General features: G+C 50.2%; 25 non-coding genes and 1 pseudogene across 25 annotated transcripts; 20 read left to right on the top strand and 6 right to left on the bottom strand.

The window, feature by feature from the left end:
- Nucleotides 1-198: 198 nt before the first annotated feature.
- LOC131450488 (U1 spliceosomal RNA) lies at nt 199-362 on the top strand. The gene has a single exon (XR_009235393.1). It is a non-coding gene; the product is annotated as a U1 spliceosomal RNA (small nuclear RNA).
- A 647-nt stretch (nt 363-1,009) lies between these two features.
- On the top strand, nt 1,010-1,122 carry LOC131450621 (U5 spliceosomal RNA). The gene has a single exon (XR_009235518.1). It is a non-coding gene; the product is annotated as a U5 spliceosomal RNA (small nuclear RNA).
- Nucleotides 1,123-1,301: 179 nt separating this feature from the next.
- Nucleotides 1,302-1,494, top strand: LOC131450552 (U2 spliceosomal RNA). Its single transcript, XR_009235453.1, has one exon. It is a non-coding gene; the product is annotated as a U2 spliceosomal RNA (small nuclear RNA).
- Nucleotides 1,495-1,625: 131 nt separating this feature from the next.
- On the bottom strand, nt 1,626-1,744 carry LOC131450693 (5S ribosomal RNA). The gene has a single exon (XR_009235587.1). It is a non-coding gene; the product is annotated as a 5S ribosomal RNA (ribosomal RNA).
- A 402-nt stretch (nt 1,745-2,146) lies between these two features.
- LOC131450535 (U1 spliceosomal RNA) lies at nt 2,147-2,310 on the top strand. The gene has a single exon (XR_009235437.1). It is a non-coding gene; the product is annotated as a U1 spliceosomal RNA (small nuclear RNA).
- Nucleotides 2,311-2,957: 647 nt separating this feature from the next.
- On the top strand, nt 2,958-3,070 carry LOC131450620 (U5 spliceosomal RNA). Its single transcript, XR_009235517.1, has one exon. It is a non-coding gene; the product is annotated as a U5 spliceosomal RNA (small nuclear RNA).
- A 179-nt stretch (nt 3,071-3,249) lies between these two features.
- LOC131450551 (U2 spliceosomal RNA) lies at nt 3,250-3,442 on the top strand. Its single transcript, XR_009235452.1, has one exon. It is a non-coding gene; the product is annotated as a U2 spliceosomal RNA (small nuclear RNA).
- A 131-nt stretch (nt 3,443-3,573) lies between these two features.
- On the bottom strand, nt 3,574-3,692 carry LOC131450692 (5S ribosomal RNA). Its single transcript, XR_009235586.1, has one exon. It is a non-coding gene; the product is annotated as a 5S ribosomal RNA (ribosomal RNA).
- A 402-nt stretch (nt 3,693-4,094) lies between these two features.
- LOC131450508 (U1 spliceosomal RNA) lies at nt 4,095-4,258 on the top strand. The gene has a single exon (XR_009235412.1). It is a non-coding gene; the product is annotated as a U1 spliceosomal RNA (small nuclear RNA).
- Nucleotides 4,259-4,905: 647 nt separating this feature from the next.
- On the top strand, nt 4,906-5,018 carry LOC131450660 (U5 spliceosomal RNA). Its single transcript, XR_009235555.1, has one exon. It is a non-coding gene; the product is annotated as a U5 spliceosomal RNA (small nuclear RNA).
- A 179-nt stretch (nt 5,019-5,197) lies between these two features.
- LOC131450549 (U2 spliceosomal RNA) lies at nt 5,198-5,390 on the top strand. Its single transcript, XR_009235450.1, has one exon. It is a non-coding gene; the product is annotated as a U2 spliceosomal RNA (small nuclear RNA).
- A 131-nt stretch (nt 5,391-5,521) lies between these two features.
- Nucleotides 5,522-5,640, bottom strand: LOC131450574 (5S ribosomal RNA). Its single transcript, XR_009235473.1, has one exon. It is a non-coding gene; the product is annotated as a 5S ribosomal RNA (ribosomal RNA).
- Nucleotides 5,641-6,042: 402 nt separating this feature from the next.
- LOC131450487 (U1 spliceosomal RNA) lies at nt 6,043-6,206 on the top strand. Its single transcript, XR_009235392.1, has one exon. It is a non-coding gene; the product is annotated as a U1 spliceosomal RNA (small nuclear RNA).
- A 647-nt stretch (nt 6,207-6,853) lies between these two features.
- On the top strand, nt 6,854-6,966 carry LOC131450659 (U5 spliceosomal RNA). The gene has a single exon (XR_009235554.1). It is a non-coding gene; the product is annotated as a U5 spliceosomal RNA (small nuclear RNA).
- A 179-nt stretch (nt 6,967-7,145) lies between these two features.
- LOC131450592 (U2 spliceosomal RNA) lies at nt 7,146-7,338 on the top strand. Its single transcript, XR_009235490.1, has one exon. It is a non-coding gene; the product is annotated as a U2 spliceosomal RNA (small nuclear RNA).
- A 131-nt stretch (nt 7,339-7,469) lies between these two features.
- LOC131450563 (5S ribosomal RNA) lies at nt 7,470-7,588 on the bottom strand. Its single transcript, XR_009235462.1, has one exon. It is a non-coding gene; the product is annotated as a 5S ribosomal RNA (ribosomal RNA).
- Nucleotides 7,589-7,990: 402 nt separating this feature from the next.
- On the top strand, nt 7,991-8,154 carry LOC131450507 (U1 spliceosomal RNA). The gene has a single exon (XR_009235411.1). It is a non-coding gene; the product is annotated as a U1 spliceosomal RNA (small nuclear RNA).
- Nucleotides 8,155-8,801: 647 nt separating this feature from the next.
- LOC131450606 (U5 spliceosomal RNA) lies at nt 8,802-8,914 on the top strand. Its single transcript, XR_009235504.1, has one exon. It is a non-coding gene; the product is annotated as a U5 spliceosomal RNA (small nuclear RNA).
- Nucleotides 8,915-16,252: 7,338 nt separating this feature from the next.
- LOC131450602 (U2 spliceosomal RNA) lies at nt 16,253-16,428 on the top strand (annotated as a pseudogene).
- A 149-nt stretch (nt 16,429-16,577) lies between these two features.
- Nucleotides 16,578-16,696, bottom strand: LOC131450550 (5S ribosomal RNA). Its single transcript, XR_009235451.1, has one exon. It is a non-coding gene; the product is annotated as a 5S ribosomal RNA (ribosomal RNA).
- Nucleotides 16,697-17,098: 402 nt separating this feature from the next.
- On the top strand, nt 17,099-17,262 carry LOC131450540 (U1 spliceosomal RNA). The gene has a single exon (XR_009235442.1). It is a non-coding gene; the product is annotated as a U1 spliceosomal RNA (small nuclear RNA).
- A 647-nt stretch (nt 17,263-17,909) lies between these two features.
- Nucleotides 17,910-18,022, top strand: LOC131450605 (U5 spliceosomal RNA). The gene has a single exon (XR_009235503.1). It is a non-coding gene; the product is annotated as a U5 spliceosomal RNA (small nuclear RNA).
- Nucleotides 18,023-18,201: 179 nt separating this feature from the next.
- LOC131450548 (U2 spliceosomal RNA) lies at nt 18,202-18,394 on the top strand. The gene has a single exon (XR_009235449.1). It is a non-coding gene; the product is annotated as a U2 spliceosomal RNA (small nuclear RNA).
- A 131-nt stretch (nt 18,395-18,525) lies between these two features.
- Nucleotides 18,526-18,644, bottom strand: LOC131450687 (5S ribosomal RNA). The gene has a single exon (XR_009235581.1). It is a non-coding gene; the product is annotated as a 5S ribosomal RNA (ribosomal RNA).
- A 402-nt stretch (nt 18,645-19,046) lies between these two features.
- On the top strand, nt 19,047-19,210 carry LOC131450539 (U1 spliceosomal RNA). Its single transcript, XR_009235441.1, has one exon. It is a non-coding gene; the product is annotated as a U1 spliceosomal RNA (small nuclear RNA).
- Nucleotides 19,211-19,857: 647 nt separating this feature from the next.
- Nucleotides 19,858-19,970, top strand: LOC131450653 (U5 spliceosomal RNA). Its single transcript, XR_009235548.1, has one exon. It is a non-coding gene; the product is annotated as a U5 spliceosomal RNA (small nuclear RNA).
- The last annotated feature ends 116 nt before the right edge of the window (nt 19,971-20,086 follow it).

The raw sequence follows: 20,086 nt of genomic DNA, 5'->3' as shown, positions 1-20,086 counted from the left end.
GGAAATGACAGCCAGGTATGCCAGTGAAAAGGTCGAGTGTTTCCTCTCCAATGTGTGCTGGAGGTTGAAGTTGAACACAGCACAGCATTAACGAGCACCTGAGTCAAGGCATTGGACTCTGGGACTATCCATTTCCTGCACCATCAGCCAAAGAGCTGTGTCTGGGAACAGCCACCCAGTGCTGGGCAAGTACACCTCATACTTACCTGGCAGGGGAGATACCATGATCAAGAAGGTGGTTCACCCAGGGCGAGGCTCAGCCATTGCACTCTGGTTGTGCTGACCCCTGCAAATTCCCCAAACGTGGGAATCTTGACTGCATAATTTTTGCTAGTGGGGTACTGCGTCCGCGCTCTCCCCCGATGACGTAGTTGTAAGCAAAGGTCAGCCGCCCAAGGTTCCGCCTTGTGTGCCCATCTCCAGGCTTCTCACGTGCTCGCAGAGCGACGTCCCCAGTCTTTCCAAGTTGCTGGGAATGGGATGGTTGTGGGTGTTGTCTTTTAGCTCTAAGGAAATGTCATGCTCCCTTTCCCGGCTCTTTGTAGGTAGAACTGGATTGTTGGAGATGGATCCATGGCCATCATGCCAAGGGTTAATACTTTGGCACTTGCTCCGTCCACTCCTGTACATTGACCTGATATTGAAGCGATGCCAGGAGCAGCTCACCATTTCAGAAGCCCGGAGGAGTTGGGAAACGGCCCGGCAGTTTGTACTGCTCGGTGTGACACAGAGCTGCTTTGCTCATGCACTCACATCTACCACTAAACCTTGGAGGTGTCCCCCGTGAGCGAGGAATGTGCCACAGCCTCAGCGGTTGATAGAAAACTGCAGCACACAACCAACGGTAAGAATGCGCTTCCAAACATGCAGTCAAATGTGGGCGGTTGATTGGCCGGCAAACCAAAAACGTTGAAGAAAGGCTGTCCCAAGGTGGCCGGCCGGGCCGACCGAGACTGTGGTGACTCTGGCGGATAGACTCCTTGGCTGCTCTCAAGGAGAGGGGCTATGTTGACTCTGGTTTTTCTTCAAAATGCTCAAGTCTTTCGCCTTTTACTAAAGACTTCCGTGGAGAGGAACGTCCAAGAGTTTAAGTTATTTTTGGTGGGCTTTGCTGTATGGCTGCGCCCTTTGAGTGTGTCAAATGTCAAGCAGCTGTCCGTCACGGCTCAGAGGTGCACTTAGATCACCTGGGGGTGGAGGTGAGCAGCAGCAGCCTTTGTTATGCGCACTTCAGAAACATGGCACCACAACAACTAACTTGTGCGCCAAGATCTTGAGTTGGCCCCAGACACTGGTGGGCCATCGCTTCTCGGCCTTTTGGCTAAGATCAAGTGTAGTATCTGTTCTTATCAGTTTAATATCTGATATGTCCTCTATATGGGGATTAAATATTAAATGCATTTTTGAGCATTGGGCGGTGAAACCTTGGGCTTGCTCTCTTCACTCCTTGCATTGACCTGGTATTGCAGTGCCACCAGGAACGGTGCACCGTTCTCTTTTTTTCTGTGAAAACCAAAGCAAGGCTGAAACTGGAAGGACATTAACGTGTGCCCGTGCGTCAACGTAATTGCAAGCCCACGTTTCTTGTAAGGAAGCAGCAGTGTAAAAGCGTGCTGCAGTGTAAAAGCTTACAGCACCTGGTATTCCCAGGCGGTCTCCCATCCAAGTACTAACCAGGTCCGACCCTGCTTAGTTTCCGAGATCAGACGAGATCGGGCGTGCTCAGGGTGGTGTGGCCGTAAGCCGACGGGCAGGTGACACAGACTCCTTTTATAGACCAGGCAAGGCCCCCTGCTCGTGGAGGGGCTCAAAAGGCAGCCTTCCGAACACACTGCACTTGAGCCTTTATCGCCACTACCTGCTACACTCTATTCCAGTATTAGGAAGCTACACCGAGATGGGTAAGCTGCTGTTGGTGCCGTCAGGTGCAGTTGTTGCTGAATCGATAGGAAATGACAGCCAGGTATGCCAGTGAAAAGGTCGAGTGTTTCCTCTCCAATGTGTGCTGGAGGTTGAAGTTGAACACAGCACAGCATTAACGAGCACCTGAGTCAAGGCATTGGACTCTGGGACTATCCATTTCCTGCACCATCAGCCAAAGAGCTGTGTCTGGGAACAGCCACCCAGTGCTGGGCAAGTACACCTCATACTTACCTGGCAGGGGAGATACCATGATCAAGAAGGTGGTTCACCCAGGGCGAGGCTCAGCCATTGCGCTCTGGTTGTGCTGACCCCTGCAAATTCCCCAAACGTGGGAATCTTGACTGCATAATTTTTGCTAGTGGGGTACTGCGTCCGCGCTCTCCCCCGATGACGTAGTTGTAAGCAAAGGTCAGCCGCCCAAGGTTCCGCCTTGTGTGCCCATCTCCAGGCTTCTCACGTGCTCGCAGAGCGACATCCCCAGTCTTTCCAAGTTGCTGGGAATGGGATGGTTGTGGGTGTTGTCTTTTAGCTCTAAGGAAATGTCATGCTCCCTTTCCCGGCTCTTTGTAGGTAGAACTGGATTGTTGGAGATGGATCCATGGCCATCATGCCAAGGGTTAATACTTTGGCACTTGCTCCGTCCACTCCTGTACATTGACCTGATATTGAAGCGATGCCAGGAGCAGCTCACCATTTCAGAAGCCCGGAGGAGTTGGGAAACGGCCCGGCAGTTTGTACTGCTCGGTGTGACACAGAGCTGCTTTGCTCATGCACTCACATCTACCACTAAACCTTGGAGGTGTCCCCCGTGAGCGAGGAATGTGCCACAGCCTCAGCGGTTGATAGAAAACTGCAGCACACAACCAACGGTAAGAATGCGCTTCCAAACATGCAGTCAAATGTGGGCGGTTGATTGGCCGGCAAACCAAAAACGTTGAAGAAAGGCTGTCCCAAGGTGGCCGGCCGGGCCGACCGAGACTGTGGTGACTCTGGCGGATAGACTCCTTGGCTGCTCTCAAGGAGAGGGGCTATGTTGACTCTGGTTTTTCTTCAAAATGCTCAAGTCTTTCGCCTTTTACTAAAGACTTCCGTGGAGAGGAACGTCCAAGAGTTTAAGTTATTTTTGGTGGGCTTTGCTGTATGGCTGCGCCCTTTGAGTGTGTCAAATGTCAAGCAGCTGTCCGTCACGGCTCAGAGGTGCACTTAGATCACCTGGGGGTGGAGGTGAGCAGCAGCAGCCTTTGTTATGCGCACTTCAGAAACATTGCACCACAACAACTAACTTGTGCGCCAAGATCTTGAGTTGGCCCCAGACACTGGTGGGCCATCGCTTCTCGGCCTTTTGGCTAAGATCAAGTGTAGTATCTGTTCTTATCAGTTTAATATCTGATATGTCCTCTATATGGGGATTAAATATTAAATGCATTTTTGAGCATTGGGCGGTGAAACCTTGGGCTTGCTCTCTTCACTCCTTGCATTGACCTGGTATTGCAGTGCCACCAGGAACGGTGCACCGTTCTCTTTTTTTCTGTGAAAACCAAAGCAAGGCTGAAACTGGAAGGACATTAACGTGTGCCCGTGCGTCAACGTAATTGCAAGCCCACGTTTCTTGTAAGGAAGCAGCAGTGTAAAAGCGTGCTGCAGTGTAAAAGCTTACAGCACCTGGTATTCCCAGGCGGTCTCCCATCCAAGTACTAACCAGGTCCGACCCTGCTTAGTTTCCGAGATCAGACGAGATCGGGCGTGCTCAGGGTGGTGTGGCCGTAAGCCGACGGGCAGGTGACACAGACTCCTTTTATAGACCAGGCAAGGCCCCCTGCTCGTGGAGGGGCTCAAAAGGCAGCCTTCCGAACACACTGCACTTGAGCCTTTATCGCCACTACCTGCTACACTCTATTCCAGTATTAGGAAGCTACACCGAGATGGGTAAGCTGCTGTTGGTGCCGTCAGGTGCAGTTGTTGCTGAATCGATAGGAAATGACAGCCAGGTATGCCAGTGAAAAGGTCGAGTGTTTCCTCTCCAATGTGTGCTGGAGGTTGAAGTTGAACACAGCACAGCATTAACGAGCACCTGAGTCAAGGCATTGGACTCTGGGACTATCCATTTCCTGCACCATCAGCCAAAGAGCTGTGTCTGGGAACAGCCACCCAGTGCTGGGCAAGTACACCTCATACTTACCTGGCAGGGGAGATACCATGATCAAGAAGGTGGTTCACCCAGGGCGAGGCTCAGCCATTGCACTCTGGTTGTGCTGACCCCTGCAAATTCCCCAAACGTGGGAATCTTGACTGCATATTTTTTGCTAGTGGGGTACTGCGTCCGCGCTCTCCCCCGATGACGTAGTTGTAAGCAAAGGTCAGCCGCCCAAGGTTCCGCCTTGTGTGCCCATCTCCAGGCTTCTCACGTGCTCGCAGAGCGACGTCCCCAGTATTTCCAAGTTGCTGGGAATGGGATGGTTGTGGGTGTTGTCTTTTAGCTCTAAGGAAATGTCATGCTCCCTTTCCCGGCTCTTTGTAGGTAGAACTGGATTGTTGGAGATGGATCCATGGCCATCATGCCAAGGGTTAATACTTTGGCACTTGCTCCGTCCACTCCTGTACATTGACCTGATATTGAAGCGATGCCAGGAGCAGCTCACCATTTCAGAAGCCCGGAGGAGTTGGGAAACGGCCCGGCAGTTTGTACTGCTCGGTGTGACACAGAGCTGCTTTGCTCATGCACTCACATCTACCACTAAACCTTGGAGGTGTCCCCCGTGAGCGAGGAATGTGCCACAGCCTCAGCGGTTGATAGAAAACTGCAGCACACAACCAACGGTAAGAATGCGCTTCCAAACATGCAGTCAAATGTGGGCGGTTGAATGGCCGGCAAACCAAAAACGTTGAAGAAAGGCTGTCCCAAGGTGGCCGGCCGGGCCGACCGAGACTGTGGTGACTCTGGCGGATAGACTCCTTGGCTGCTCTCAAGGAGAGGGGCTATGTTGACTGTGGTTTTTCTTCAAAATTCTCAAGTCTTTCGCCTTTTACTAAAGACTTCCGTGGAGAGGAACGTCCAAGAGTTTAAGTTATTTTTGGTGGGCTTTGCTGTATGGCTGCGCCCTTTGAGTGTGTCAAATGTCAAGCAGCTGTCCGTCACGGCTCAGAGGTGCACTTAGATCACCTGGGGGTGGAGGTGAGCAGCAGCAGCCTTTGTTATGCGCACTTCAGAAACATGGCACCACAACAACTAACTTGTGCGCCAAGATCTTGAGTTGGCCCCAGACACTGGTGGGCCATCGCTTCTCGGCCTTTTGGCTAAGATCAAGTGTAGTATCTGTTCTTATCAGTTTAATATCTGATATGTCCTCTATATGGGGATTAAATATTAAATGCATTTTTGAGCATTGGGCGGTGAAACCTTGGGCTTGCTCTCTTCACTCCTTGCATTGACCTGGTATTGCAGTGCCACCAGGAACGGTGCACCGTTCTCTTTTTTTCTGTGAAAACCAAAGCAAGGCTGAAACTGGAAGGACATTAACGTGTGCCCGTGCGTCAACGTAATTGCAAGCCCACGTTTCTTGTAAGGAAGCAGCAGTGTAAAAGCGTGCTGCAGTGTAAAAGCTTACAGCACCTGGTATTCCCAGGCGGTCTCCCATCCAAGTACTAACCAGGCCCGACCCTGCTTAGCTTCCGAGATCAGACGAGATCGGGCGTGCTCAGGGTGGTGTGGCCGTAAGCCGACGGGCAGGTGACACAGACTCCTTTTATAGACCAGGCAAGGCCCCCTGCTCGTGGAGGGGCTCAAAAGGCAGCCTTCCGAACACACTGCACTTGAGCCTTTATCGCCACTACCTGCTACACTCTATTCCAGTATTAGGAAGCTACACCGAGATGGGTAAGCTGCTGTTGGTGCCGTCAGGTGCAGTTGTTGCTGAATCGATAGGAAATGACAGCCAGGTATGCCAGTGAAAAGGTCGAGTGTTTCCTCTCCAATGTGTGCTGGAGGTTGAAGTTGAACACAGCACAGCATTAACGAGCACCTGAGTCAAGGCATTGGACTCTGGGACTATCCATTTCCTGCACCATCAGCCAAAGAGCTGTGTCTGGGAACAGCCACCCAGTGCTGGGCAAGTACACCTCATACTTACCTGGCAGGGGAGATACCATGATCAAGAAGGTGGTTCACCCAGGGCGAGGCTCAGCCATTGCACTCTGGTTGTGCTGACCCCTGCAAATTCCCCAAACGTGGGAATCTTGACTGCATAATTTTTGCTAGTGGGGTACTGCGTCCGCGCTCTCCCCCGATGACGTAGTTGTAAGCAAAGGTCAGCCGCCCAAGGTTCCGCCTTGTGTGCCCATCTCCAGGCTTCTCACGTGCTCGCAGAGCGACGTCCCCAGTCTTTCCAAGTTGCTGGGAATGGGATGGTTGTGGGTGTTGTCTTTTAGCTCTAAGGAAATGTCATGCTCCCTTTCCCGGCTCTTTGTAGGTAGAACTGGATTGTTGGAGATGGATCCATGGCCATCATGCCAAGGGTTAATACTTTGGCACTTGCTCCGTCCACTCCTGTACATTGACCTGATATTGAAGCGATGCCAGGAGCAGCTCACCATTTCAGAAGCCCGGAGGAGTTGGGAAACGGCCCGGCAGTTTGTACTGCTCGGTGTGACACAGAGCTGCTTTGCTCATGCACTCACATCTACCACTAAACCTTGGAGGTGTCCCCCGTGAGCGAGGAATGTGCCACAGCCTCAGCGGTTGATAGAAAACTGCAGCACACAACCAACGGTAAGAATGCGCTTCCAAACATGCAGTCAAATGTGGGCGGTTGATTGGCCGGCAAACCAAAAACGTTGAAGAAAGGCTGTCCCAAGGTGGCCGGCCGGGCCGACCGAGACTGTGGTGACTCTGGCGGATAGACTCCTTGGCTGCTCTCAAGGAGAGGGGCTATGTTGACTGTGGTTTTTCTTCAAAATTCTCAAGTCTTTCGCCTTTTACTAAAGACTTCCGTGGAGAGGAACGTCCAAGAGTTTAAGTTATTTTTGGTGGGCTTTGCTGTATGGCTGCGCCCTTTGAGTGTGTCAAATGTCAAGCAGCTGTCCGTCACGGCTCAGAGGTGCACTTAGATCACCTGGGGGTGGAGGTGAGCAGCAGCAGCCTTTGTTATGCGCACTTCAGAAACATGGCACCACAACAACTAACTTGTGCGCCAAGATCTTGAGTTGGCCCCAGACACTGGTGGGCCATCGCTTCTCGGCCTTTTGGCTAAGATCAAGTGTAGTATCTGTTCTTATCAGTTTAATATCTGATATGTCCTCTATATGGGGATTAAATATTAAATGCATTTTTGAGCATTGGGCGGTGAAACCTTGGGCTTGCTCTCTTCACTCCTTGCATTGACCTGGTATTGCAGAGCCACCAGGAACGGTGCACCGTTCTCTTTTTTTCTGTGAAAACCAAAGCAAGGCTGAAACTGGAAGGACATTAACGTGTGCCCGTGCGTCAACGTAATTGCAAGCCCACGTTTCTTGTAAGGAAGCAGCAGTGTAAAAGCGTGCTGCAGTGTAAAAGCTTACAGCACCTGGTATTCCCAGGCGGTCTCCCATCCAAGTACTAACCAGGCCCGACCCTGCTTAGCTTCCGAGATCAGACGAGATCGGGCGTGCTCAGGGTGGTGTGGCCGTAAGCCGTCGGGCAGGTGACACAGACTCCTTTTATAGACCAGGCAAGGCCCCCTGCTCGTGGAGGGGCTCAAAAGGCAGCCTTCCGAACACACTGCACTTGAGCCTTTATCGCCACTACCTGCTACACTCTATTCCAGTATTAGGAAGCTACACCGAGATGGGTAAGCTGCTGTTGGTGCCGTCAGGTGCAGTTGTTGCTGAATCGATAGGAAATGACAGCCAGGTATGCCAGTGAAAAGGTCGAGTGTTTCCTCTCCAATGTGTGCTGGAGGTTGAAGTTGAACACAGCACAGCATTAACGAGCACCTGAGTCAAGGCATTGGACTCTGGGACTATCCATTTCCTGCACCATCAGCCAAAGAGCTGTGTCTGGGAACAGCCACCCAGTGCTGGGCAAGTACACCTCATACTTACCTGGCAGGGGAGATACCATGATCAAGAAGGTGGTTCACCCAGGGCGAGGCTCAGCCATTGCACTCTGGTTGTGCTGACCCCTGCAAATTCCCCAAACGTGGGAATCTTGACTGCATATTTTTTGCTAGTGGGGTACTGCGTCCGCGCTCTCCCCCGATGACGTAGTTGTAAGCAAAGGTCAGCCGCCCAAGGTTCCGCCTTGTGTGCCCATCTCCAGGCTTCTCACGTGCTCGCAGAGCGACGTCCCCAGTATTTCCAAGTTGCTGGGAATGGGATGGTTGTGGGTGTTGTCTTTTAGCTCTAAGGAAATGTCATGCTCCCTTTCCCGGCTCTTTGTAGGTAGAACTGGATTGTTGGAGATGGATCCATGGCCATCATGCCAAGGGTTAATACTTTGGCGCTTGCTCCGTCCACTCCTGTACATTGACCTGATATTGAAGCGATGCCAGGAGCAGCTCACCATTTCAGAAGCCCGGAGGAGTTGGGAAACGGCCCGGCAGTTTGTACTGCTCGGTGTGACACAGAGCTGCTTTGCTCATGCACTCACATCTACCACTAAACCTTGGAGGTGTCCCCCGTGAGCGAGGAATGTGCCACAGCCTCAGCGGTTGATAGAAAACTGCAGCACACAACCAACGGTAAGAATGCGCTTCCAAACATGCAGTCAAATGTGGGCGGTTGAATGGCCGGCAAACCAAAAACGTTGAAGAAAGGCTGTCCCAAGGTGGCCGGCCGGGCCGACCGAGACTGTGGTGACTCTGGCGGATAGACTCCTTGGCTGCTCTCAAGGAGAGGGGCTATGTTGACTCTGGTTTTTCTTCAAAATGCTCAAGTCTTTCGCCTTTTACTAAAGACTTCCGTGGAGAGGAACGTCCAAGAGTTTAAGTTATTTTTGGTGGGCTTTGCTGTATAGCTGCGCCCTTTGAGTGTGTCAAATGTCATGAGAGAGAGAGAGCGAGCGAGAGAGAGAGGGAGAAAAAAGAAGAGAGAGAGAGATCGAGAGGGAGAGAGAGTGAGAGAGAGCAAGGTGGACAACAGTATAATACGTGGGTTAGTACCATTAAATTGAAATTATATAAAGTATACAGAACATACCTGATAAGACAGAACCTAGACAGCTTAAGGGTGACATTAGTGTGTTAGTAACAGGTTAATCACATTAAACAGTTGAAATTATTTAGTGTATACAGAACATACTTTCAGATACAGTTTATATAGTAATTGTTAACGACCACATCAAGAGAGTATGTCCGGGCTTACAACAGTTATATCAGTTAAATTTAATTTATCTTAGCGTGTTAGTGTGTGTGTGCGTGTGTGTGTGTGTGTGTGTGTGATCGTGCATATCAGTGTATATGTGCAGGGGTTGTCATTAGGTGTGATTGGAATCTGGGTGGGGGACTGTGCCAATGTCCGGCCCGTCCCCAGCGACGGGCCGAAAATCATCCAGGCGCCTAAGGCGCCCAGTAGCCGTACAGGGCAGGAGAGGCCCACAGCCACCACCCCCAGGATAGCAACGCATCCATCCCGCAGGGGGCCAGTCGGAGGAATGCGGGGGGAAAGCCCCCCCACCCAAGGTCGACCCGAGGGGGCCGACGGCGACAAGACCACGGACAGAGGCCGAAACCACCCCACACCCAGGCAGGCCGCAGAGGCCCAGGGTCCCCGCACCCAGAGCCCGCCAGCGCCCAAGGGCAGGGCCAGCCCACCACCGGGGGGAGAAGCGCCCCCCCAGACCGCCCACCAGGGAGGCACGGCCAGATACCCACCACTGCCACCCCCACCGCCCCCCAGAAGCCGACTGCACGCCCCCCAGCCCAGGGAGGGACAGGCGGAGGCCCACGTAGGGCCACCAGCCAAGGGGGCCCCCAGAGACGGAAGAGAGGCAGACTCCCGAGCCGGTCCAGACCCCCCAGGTAGAGGCAGGGCCAGTGGTCCAAGGACCCGCCGTGCCCAACCCCGCGGTGCCCCGGAGAGGGGTCCCCCAACATCCAGGAGCATCTGCGCCCGCCGACGACCCCCGCCGGGTAGGCAGACTGCCGCCCACCACAGCACCTTCAGGGAGGTGCGTCATGATGAGCCACAACCATGCCTCCCGGACACCCCCCAGACCGAGCGCAGGGGATCCGATCCCCCACGTCCAGCGACGCCTCATGGCCACCACTGCTGCCCTCACCCAGACCGCCAGTCCCAACACGGCCAGGGGGTGAGCAGGAATCGAGCGCTCAGGAGTGCACCCACGACCACCCCCCCCCACCCCAGCCCACCGGTGAGTGATTTGGAGGTGTGTGCGTGTGTGTGGTGTGTGATACGATGTATGTTGGTATCTGGGGTGTAGTTAAAATGGTGGAGGGAAATGTGGCACGGGCGTCCCACTGTTGGCAGACAGTGGAGCCGTCGACGTGTCTCTCGCCCACCAGGCCCTAATGTCTAACATGCGATAAAATTAGGGGAAGAGTGGCAGATCATCGGGGGGAAGGAGAGCGGCCCCACCATGTGATGGTCCCACCCCCCGACCCCCCATCAGCTCAGCCACACCCCCCCCGGTGCCCTAGATGTGTGTGTTTAGATGTATCATCTGCGGTGGGGGGGCCGTAGGGGGTGGGCAAGAGTGCCCCCCCAAGTAGGTTGCCAGCTTCCTGACTGGCAGGGCCATATGCCCCATTCCCACCCACCCCCGGCCAAGAAGGGAGCAACCCGTCCAGGCCAGGGACACGCCATGGCATCCCATGAGTGCCGCCGGGGCGGAGGACCAGATACCCCCACACCCGACCAGAAGGTAGGACCCCGGTGAGCACACCAGCCCCGACGAGGCAGGACCCACACCCAGGCCACCACGGCATTACTGACGGCAGCAATCCCCAGACCCCGGCCCCGCCCACAGCCCAGGAACAGTCCAGACCAGGCCCACGTTCCACCCCATCTCCCATCCCAAGGGTCCCCAAAGCAAGGCGCCCCCCCGCGTGCCCCCCACCATGCCCCCCCCAAGGGACGGAGGACGCACAAGTCCGCCCCAGAGCGCAGCAGGAGCACAGCAGCGTGCACCGCCCCGCCACCCCGGAGGGCAGATCCCAGGGGGGATCCCCCCCCCCCCCCCCCGCTAGGGGCCAACTCCACCCCCCAGCGCCCCGCAGGCCCCAGCGCACAGAGACCCAGAGCCCCTACCCCCACCCGCAGTGCGGCGCCAGCCCAGCCCCAGTCCACGGCCCACCACCCCCAACCCCCACGGGCCCCCCAGGCCAAGGCGGCAGTCCCCCCACAAATCCACCCCAACCCCCGTAGGGCAGACCCACAGCCACCGAGGGACGTTAGACCCAGGGCCACCAACCCACACAGACCACCAGACATCCCCAGTACCCCAGATGCACGGCCCGCAACACCACGGACCGACCAGGGAAGACACAGTCACCAACCCGCCCTAGGAAATATAATCAATTAGAGGTGTCCAGGTCAAATCAAATATAGGTAATTGTTTCTTTATGGAAGCAGACATTCTCTCCATAGAGATGTGATCTAAAATTAAATTTCTGTATTGGTTTAAACTTAAGTTTTTCTTGTTTTTCCAGTTCAAGAGGATAGTTTTCTTGGCGATGCTTAGGCTATTGATTAATATGTGTGATTTTTCCATGTTTATATGTATTCCGTTTAAATCACCCAGTATGCATAGCATGGGGGAAGGTGGTATGGTGTATTCGAGACATGCTGAGAGGTCCTCGCATACCCTACACCAGAAGTTATACACCGGTGTGCATAGCCATATAGCATGCATGTAGCTATCTGCTGTGTTTTCGTTGCAGTTTGTGCAGATATTTGATTGTGAGAGCCCCATTCTGAACATCCTTTGTCCTGTGTAGTGTGTTCTGTGTAAGATTTTGTATTGTATTAGTTGTAGGTCTGGATTTTTTATCAATTTGAATGTGTTAGATGATATCTGTAACCAGAAATTTTCATCTAGGCTGATGGATAGGTCCGCCTCCCATTTTGTGGTTGGTAAAGAGATTATACAATCATTTTTAGTTAATAGTGCATTTGTTTTAGACACCATTTTGGGAGACATAAGGTTTAGAAATTGTTTGATCATTGGAGGTAGTTCTAGATCCAATTTACTGGTTTTAAACCTCGTCTGGATTACAGATTTTATTTGTAGATAATCAAAGGACGTGTTGCTGTTAATGCCATATTGTTCCACTAAGTTATGGAATGGAATGAATTTGTTATCTTGAAGAATTTGTTCCAGGTGCCTTATACCTTTTTCTTGCCATGATTTGAGTTTTAGTGTTGTTTTATTCCGTAGTATGTCTGGATTATTCCAGATTGGGGTATATTTACATGGGATATGCGAGGACCCAGTGAGTTTGATAAATTCCCACCAGGCTGACAAGGAGGTATTTATATTTATGCTTTTAAAGCACTGATGCCGTTTAATGGTTTTGCTTATAAATGGTAAATCGGAGATTTTAATTTCATTACAGAGTGTTTGTTCGATGTCTAGCCACAGACTGTCCAGTGGTTTAGGTTGAAACCATTTTTGGACATAGTGAAGCCTATTTGCAAGAAAGTAGTTGTGGAAGTTTGGAAGTTCCAGACCACCATAGGCTTTTGCTTTTTGGAGTGTTTTTAGACTGATGCGTGCTGGTTTGGTTTTCCAGAGGAATTTTGTGGTGGCAGAGTCTAAGGATTTAAACCAGATTGGTGAGGGTTTAGTTGGAATCATTGAGAAGAGGTAACTGATTTTTGGTAAGATCATCATTTTCATGGTGTTAACTCTTCCCATAAGTGATATAGGTAAGGAATTCCATCGTAGGAGGTCATCCTCTATTGATTTAAGTAGTGGGGTATAGTTTAATTGTGCTAGATCTGACAGCCTGGAGGAAAAATTTACACCCAAATATCTAATGTTTCCAGATTTTAGAGGACAGGATGGTGATGATTTGAAGTCATGGTTGATTGGTAGGATGATCGATTTTGCCCAGTTTATCGAGTAATCTGATATGGCTGAGAATTTATTAAGAAGTGTAATAGTCTCAGAAAGAGAGCTTTGTGAGTTTTGGAGGAAAAGTAATACATCATCAGCATAGAGGCTTATTTTGTGATGTAGTTTTGTTGTTTGAATACCTTTGATATTTTTGTTTGTGCGAATAGCCGCTGCGAGTGGTTCGATAAAGATGGCAAAAAGCGATGGGGAGAGTGGACAGCCTTGTCTGGTACCTCTCTGGAGAGTGAAGCTTGGAGAAGTTTGATCATTTGTTCTGACAGAGGCACTGGGTGAACTGTATAAAATTTTAATCCAGGAGATGAGTTCTTCTCCGAATCCAAATTTTTCCATTGTGGCAATTAGGAATTTCCAGTTTACTCTATCAAATGCTTTTTCTGCATCTAGTGAAACCACTGCTGCTCTAAATTTATTGATTGTGCAGTAGTCTATTATATTTACTAATCTGCGTGTATTATTAGTTGAATGTCTATCCTTAATGAATCCTGTCTGATCTGGGTGAATTATGAAGGGGGTGATTTTTTCCAGTCTCCTTGCTAAGGCTTTGCAGATGATTTTAAGATCTGCATTTATGAGTGAGATGGGGCGATAGCTGGATGGGAGTGACGGGTCTTTCTCAGGTTTGAGGTGGAGACAGATATGTGCTGTATTTATGTGTGTGGGGAGAGTGTTACTTTCCTTGATTTTTATTATCATTTTATAGAATGTTGGTGCTAGTATGGACCAGAATGTTTTGTAGAATTCCACTGGGAATCCGTCTGGTCCTGGGGCTTTCCTGTTTGGCATATGGTGTAGGGCCTCATTTAGTTCAGCTATTGTGATATGGGACTCCATAGAATTAACCTGTTCGTTATTAAGTTTTGGTAGATCTATGGAGTTTAAAAATGTGTTTATGTCTGTACTTGATGAGTTATTGTTTGATGAGTATAAGTTTTTATAGAAATCTCTAAAAATTGTGTTTATTTCTTCCGGTGCATGGGTTAGTTTACCGTCTGGGTCTTTTATAGAGTGGATAGTTGTTTTTTCTTTGTTTAATTTAAGTTGGTTAGCTAGGTATTTACTGGATTTATTGTTATGTTCAAAGTTTTCCAAGCGTAATCTCTCCAGTTGGAACTGCGTTTTCCTTTCTATTATTTTGTTTAATTCAAGTTTTAATTTTCTTATATTATTCAGCAGGTTCTCATCTTGGGATGCAGCATAGGCAGTCTCTAATGTTTTTATTTTATGTTGTAGTTCTAATTCCAGTAGGTTTTCTTTCTTCTTTTTAAATGAGGAGTATGAGATTATTCTACCCCTCATAACTGCTTTTGCTGCCTCCCAGAGGACATCTGGTTGTGTTCCTGGCAGGTCGTTTGTTTCTAGAAAAATTAACCACTCTTTTTCAAAGTATTTGATGAAATTTGGATCATCTAGTAATGATGTATTAAATCTCCAGTTTCTGATTGGTGGTGTGATGGCCTTATTAGTTATCTTTAGTGAAACTGGTGCATGGTCACTAATGGTGATAGGGTGAATCAAAGTGTCTGTGACGTCTGATAGAATTGAGCTGTTGGTGAGAAAGAAGTCAATTCTAGAGTAGGAATTGTGTACAGGTGAGAAGAAGGTGTATTCTTTATCAGCTGGATGACAGGAGCGCCAAGCATCACAAAGACCATAATCACTCATGTATTGTTTAAGTGTTTCTGTTGATTGCCAGTTCCGTGTTGTTCCTGCCTTACTGAGCCTATCAAGTTCTGGGTTGAGTACCATGTTGAAGTCCCCTCCTATTATCAGTGTTGTGTCTAAGTGAGTGGACAGTGAGGAGAAGAACGTGTGAAAAAAGGAGGGGTCATCAACATTAGGACCATATATGTTAGATATACAGAAGTTTGTATTATTGATTAATAAGTGAAGTATTATAAATCTACCTTCTGGGTCTATCATAGTGTTCTTATGTATGAAGTTTAATTTTCTATTAATCATGATGGCGACTCCTCTCTGTCTAGAGTTGTAGCTTGCTGTGTATATGTGGGGAAATTGTGATGAGGTGAGCTGGCAATCTGACTTAGCTAAGTGAGTCTCTTGTAGTAAGACAATGTCCGCTTGGAGACTATTTAGGTGGTTGAGGACTTTAAGTTTTTTATGTTTCGAGCCAATTCCACGCACATTCCAAGTGACAAGCCTGAGTGTATTCATCTTATTAACCATATTTACTTATCTAGTGTAGCCTGTGTGTGTGTTTTCTGTGCATGTGCACAGGCTGATGTTTAACACAGGGTGTGTGTGTTCCCATGTAAGTATGTGTGTGTGTGTGTGTGCCTGTCTGACAGCCTATGTGCGAGTGCTGTTGTCTAGGATATGGTATGTGTGTGCGTGTATGCATGTGTGTGTGTGCATGTGTGCTTGTCTGACAGCCTATGTGCGAAACTACAGCCTGTATGTGGATGTGTGTGTATGTGTCTACGTGCTTGTAACGTGTTTGTGTGTGTATTATGTGCATGTGTGTGCGTCTGTCTGTCTGATAAACTGCAATACTACAGCTTGTATGTGGATGTACATATGTGCGTGAGTTTACGTGTTCAGCATGTGTATGTATGTATATGTGCGTGTGTGAGAGAGAGAGTGCATGCGTTTGTGCTGTTATATGCAGGGGCCTCGTTTTGATGTGGTCATTAATTACAGGATACATGTTGTAGATTGTGACATAGTATACTCTAGAAATACATGAACATAGAGAAACATAAAAACATAAACATGAAAAACACATAGAAGGATACAGTGACAGAAATAACCAACCAAAGTCCAACAAAATTCTTACCGTCTTCTTTTTTACCTTGGTGTACGTTACGGAGATGTGCAGTGATTGTGAATTTAGTGGCGGATTAAATGAGGGAGCGAGGGAATAATGTGAGTGTGGATTTAATTATGGTTTTATTGTATTGATTTAATGTGAGCGATATATCGGTTTACTGTGTTTAGTAGAGCCAGGGGGTTACCTCTTTGTCCCGGTATAACTGACCGTTGACGTAGAGCTTGTCCACTGCTATTACTGCCCGGGATCCGCCGTCAATAAACTTTCTTCTCACCGGGAACAGTCTCCTGCGTCGCTCCAGGATCTCTTTCGGGAACTGGTCGTTTACGCTGAAGTCCGTTCCTCGCAGCTCCCTGCCTCGGCTCTTGACCAACTCCTTTTGTTTAAACTGTTCGAATTTGACAACAATCGGACGTGGTCGCTGGCCTTCCTGTCGTCTCCCTCCTAGACGATGGGCCCGGTGGAATGAAATGTTTTTGACGGTATCTGCCGGGAGTTTGAGTTGTTTAATATCTGATATGTCCTCTATATGGGGATTAAATATTAAATGCATTTTTGAGCATTGGGCGGTGAAACCTTGGGCTTGCTCTCTTCACTCCTTGCATTGACCTGGTATTGCAGTGCCACCAGGAACGGTGCACCGTTCTCTTTTTTTCTGTGAAAACCAAAGCAAGGCTGAAATTGGAAGGACATTAACGTGTGCCCGTGCGTCAACGTAATTGCAAGCCCACGTTTCTTGTAAGGAAGCAGCAGTGTAAAAGCGTGCTGCAGTGTAAAAGCGTGCTGCAGTGTAAAAGCTTACAGCACCTGGTATTCCCAGGCGGTCTCCCATCCAAGTACTAACCAGGCCCGACCCTGCTTAGCTTCCGAGATCAGACGAGATCGGGCGTGCTCAGGGTGGTGTGGCCGTAAGCTGACGGGCAGGTGACACAGACTCCTTTTATAGACCAGGCAAGGCCCCCTGCTCGTGGAGGGGCTCAAAAGGCAGCCTTCCGAACACACTGCACTTGAGCCTTTATCGCCACTACCTGCTACACTCTATTCCAGTATTAGGAAGCTACACCGAGATGGGTAAGCTGCTGTTGGTGCCGTCAGGTGCAGTTGTTGCTGAATCGATAGGAAATGACAGCCAGGTATGCCAGTGAAAAGGTCGAGTGTTTCCTCTCCAATGTGTGCTGGAGGTTGAAGTTGAACACAGCACAGCATTAACGAGCACCTGAGTCAAGGCATTGGACTCTGGGACTATCCATTTCCTGCACCATCAGCCAAAGAGCTGTGTCTGGGAACAGCCACCCAGTGCTGGGCAAGTACACCTCATACTTACCTGGCAGGGGAGATACCATGATCAAGAAGGTGGTTCACCCAGGGCGAGGCTCAGCCATTGCACTCTGGTTGTGCTGACCCCTGCAAATTCCCCAAACGTGGGAATCTTGACTGCATATTTTTTGCTAGTGGGGTACTGCGTCCGCGCTCTCGCCCGATGACGTAGTTGTAAGCAAAGGTCAGCCGCCCAAGGTTCCGCCTTGTGTGCCCATCTCCAGGCTTCTCACGTGCTCGCAGAGCGACGTCCCCAGTATTTCCAAGTTGCTGGGAATGGGATGGTTGTGGGTGTTGTCTTTTAGCTCTAAGGAAATGTCATGCTCCCTTTCCCGGCTCTTTGTAGGTAGAACTGGATTGTTGGAGATGGATCCATGGCCATCATGCCAAGGGTTAATACTTTGGCGCTTGCTCCGTCCACTCCTGTACATTGACCTGATATTGAAGCGATGCCAGGAGCAGCTCACCATTTCAGAAGCCCGGAGGAGTTGGCAAACGGCCCGGCAGTTTGTACTGCTCGGTGTGACACAGAGCTGCTTTGCTCATGCACTCACATCTACCACTAAACCTTGGAGGTGTCCCCCGTGAGCGAGGAATGTGCCACAGCCTCAGCGGTTGATAGAAAACTGCAGCACACAACCAACGGTAAGAATGCGCTTCCAAACATGCAGTCAAATGTGGGCGGTTGATTGGCCGGCAAACCAAAAACGTTGAAGAAAGGCTGTCCCAAGGTGGCCGGCCGGGCCGACCGAGACTGTGGTGACTCTGGCGGATAGACTCCTTGGCTGCTCTCAAGGAGAGGGGCTATGTTGACTCTGGTTTTTCTTCAAAATGCTCAAGTCTTTCGCCTTTTACTAAAGACTTCCGTGGAGAGGAACGTCCAAGAGTTTAAGTTATTTTTGGTGGGCTTTGCTGTATAGCTGCGCCCTTTGAGTGTGTCAAATGTCAAGCAGCTGTCCGTCACGGCTCAGAGGTGCACTTAGATCACCTGGGGGTGGAGGTGAGCAGCAGCAGCCTTTGTTATGCGCACTTCAGAAACACGGCACCACAACAAGTAACTTGTGCGCCAAGATCTTGAGTTGGCCCCAGACACTGGTGGGCCATCGCTTCTCGGCCTTTTGGCTAAGATCAAGTGTAGTATCTGTTCTTATCAGTTTAATATCTGATATGTCCTCTATATGGGGATTAAATATTAAATGCATTTTTGAGCATTGGGCGGTGAAACCTTGGGCTTGCTCTCTTCACTCCTTGCATTGACCTGGTATTGCAGTGCCACCAGGAACGGTGCACCGTTCTCTTTTTTTCTGTGAAAACCAAAGCAAGGCTGAAATTGGAAGGACATTAACGTGTGCCCGTGCGTCAACGTAATTGCAAGCCCACGTTTCTTGTAAGGAAGCAGCAGTGTAAAAGCGTGCTGCAGTGTAAAAGCTTACAACACCTGGTATTCCCAGGCGGTCTCCCATCCAAGTACTAACCAGGCCCGACCCTGCTTAGCTTCCGAGATCAGACGAGATCGGGCGTGCTCAGGGTGGTGTGGCCGTAAGCCGACGGGCAGGTGACACAGACTCCTTTTATAGACCAGGCAAGGCCCCCTGCTCGTGGAGGGGCTCAAAAGGCAGCCTTCCGAACACACTGCACTTGAGCCTTTATCGCCACTACCTGCTACACTCTATTCCAGTATTAGGAAGCTACACCGAGATGGGTAAGCTGCTGTTGGTGCCGTCAGGTGCAGTTGTTGCTGAATCGATAGGAAATGACAGCCAGGTATGCCAGTGAAAAGGTCGAGTGTTTCCTCTCCAATGTGTGCTGGAGGTTGAAGTTGAACACAGCACAGCATTAACGAGCACCTGAGTCAAGGCATTGGACTCTGGGACTATCCATTTCCTGCACCATCAGCCAAAGAGCTGTGTCTGGGAACAGCCACCCAGTGCTGGGCAAGTACACCTCATACTTACCTGGCAGGGGAGATACCATGATCAAGAAGGTGGTTCACCCAGGGCGAGGCTCAGCCATTGCACTCTGGTTGTGCTGACCCCTGCAAATTCCCCAAACGTGGGAATCTTGACTGCATATTTTTTGCTAGTGGGGTACTGCGTCCGCGCTCTCGCCCGATGACGTAGTTGTAAGCAAAGGTCAGCCGCCCAAGGTTCCGCCTTGTGTGCCCATCTCCAGGCTTCTCACGTGCTCGCAGAGCGACGTCCCCAGTATTTCCAAGTTGCTGGGAATGGGATGGTTGTGGGTGTTGTCTTTTAGCTCTAAGGAAATGTCATGCTCCCTTTCCCGGCTCTTTGTAGGTAGAACTGGATTGTTGGAGATGGATCCATGGCCATCATGCCAAGGGTTAATACTTTGGCGCTTGCTCCGTCCACTCCTGTACATTGACCTGATATTGAAGCGATGCCAGGAGCAGCTCACCATTTCAGAAGCCCGGAGGAGTTGGCAAACGGCCCGGCAGTTTGTACTGCTCGGTGTGACACAGAGCTGCTTTGCTCATGCACTCACATCTACCACTAAACCTTGGAGGTGTCCCCCGTGAGCGAGGAATGTGCCACAGCCTCAGCGGTTGATAGAAAACTGCAGCACACAACCAACGGTAAGAATGCGCTTCCAAACATGCAGTCAAATGTGGGCGGTTGATTGGCCGGCAAACCAAAAACGTTGAAGAAAGGCTGTCCCAAGGTGGCCGGCCGGGCCGACTGAGACTGTGGTGACTCTGGCGGATAGACTCCTTGGCTGCTCTCAAGGAGAGGGGCTATGTTGACTGTGGTTTTTCTTCAAAATGCTCAAGTCTTTCGCCTTTTACTAAAGACTTCCGTGGAGAGGAACGTCCAAGAGTTTAAGTTATTTTTGGTGGGCTTTGCTGTATGGCTGCGCCCTTTGAGTGTGTCAAATGTCAAGCAGCTGTCCGTCACGGCTCAGAGGTGCACTTAGATCACCTGGGGGTGGAGGTGAGCAGCAGCAGCCTTTGTTATGCGCACTTCAGAAAC

The sequence above is a fragment of the Solea solea genome, unplaced genomic scaffold (assembly GCF_958295425.1).
Source record: "Solea solea unplaced genomic scaffold, fSolSol10.1 scaffold_44, whole genome shotgun sequence".
In the NCBI taxonomy this organism is placed as follows: domain Eukaryota; kingdom Metazoa; phylum Chordata; class Actinopteri; order Pleuronectiformes; family Soleidae; genus Solea; species Solea solea.
This window is presented reverse-complemented; position numbering and strand designations above follow the sequence as displayed.